At 42.4% G+C, this 1,284-nt stretch overlaps 1 protein-coding gene across 2 annotated transcripts in view; it reads left to right on the plus strand.

Annotated features, from left to right (window-relative positions):
• BEND7 (BEN domain containing 7) overlaps positions 1-1,284 on the plus strand; it is a 107,846-nt gene that overhangs the window by 69,906 nt on the left and 36,656 nt on the right. The gene's annotated exons all lie outside the window — the stretch shown is intronic.

Consider the following 1,284-nt stretch of genomic DNA (forward strand, 5'->3'; position numbering starts at 1 on the left):
ATCCATTCATGAACAAAGTGTATTTGAAAAGGAAAAAGGTGTCCCACATCTAAATGTATTTCATAAAACGGAGCCTTTTACATTGAAATTCTACTACTGCAAGCCTACCTAAGACGGCTCAAAAAGAAGACAGGGCCACATGGCTGTGAGTCAATTGTGGCTCATAGTGACCATGTCTGGCAGGACAGAACTGCGGTGAGTTTCCATGACTATACCTCTTTATAAGAGTAGAAAGTGCTTTTTCTCTCAGAGGCACTGGTGCACTTGAACTGCTGACCTTGCAGTTAACAGCCCAACACTTAACCACTACACCAGCAGCTCCTAAAAGGAGTGCAGCCATCTCCGTGCCATTGAGTTGACACGTGACTCCTAGAGATGTTATAGGGCAGGGTAGAACTGCCCCTGTGAATTTCCAAGAGTGAAACTATGGGAGTAAAAAGCCCCATCTTCCTCCTGTGGATTGGCTATGGTATCGAACTGCTGACCTTTCATATCGCAGCCAAGTGCATAACCACTACCCCACCGGAGCCTCCCTTAAAATTACTAGCAACGATTATTTAAGGGAAACACATTCAAAGTTAATTTCTGGTTGAAGAGTAGCTACATTTCTATTTCTTTATTGGTTTTCAGGGCCAATCTTCCTTTCAAGCTAGTGAGAATCAGTGCCGTCACATTGGAGAAGAATAGAAATTTGGTCCCTTCTCTAGGGAAAGCCTTCCGAGAATCTTGTAGGGCGTAGAACCACAAGAAACACTTGCATCGCTGTCGTCTTTCAAAGTTGTATGTAAGTTAAATGCTAGCTTAAATGTGTGGCAGTTGGAATCAATTCATGTCCTTCAGGTTCATCCGTGTTATGAAGCATTTAACAGATTCAACACCATTCTTTTTTTTTTAATAATCATTTTATTGGGGGCTTGTATAACTCTAATCACAATCCACACATCCATCAAGCACATTTGTACATTTGCTGCCCTCATCATCCTCAAACACTTGTTTTCTACTTGAGCCCTTTGTATCAGCTCCTCACTTTTCCCCTTCCTCCCTGCTCTCCTTTCCCTCATGTACCCTTGATAATTTATAAATTATTATTTTGTCATATCTTACACTGTCCAATGTCTCCCTTCACCCACTTTTCTGTTGTCCATTCCCCATGGAGGAGGCTATATGTAGATCCTTATAATTGGCTCCCCCTTTTTACTCCACCTTCCCTCTACCCTCCTGGTATCACCACTTTCACCACTGGTCCTGAATTCTCTGTTTCCGGTTCCTATCTGTACCAGTATA

This window comes from Echinops telfairi, unplaced genomic scaffold, assembly GCF_000313985.2.
Source record: "Echinops telfairi isolate 266 unplaced genomic scaffold, ASM31398v2 ScPeMD7_7474;HRSCAF=8512, whole genome shotgun sequence".
Lineage (NCBI taxonomy): Eukaryota > Metazoa > Chordata > Mammalia > Afrosoricida > Tenrecidae > Echinops > Echinops telfairi.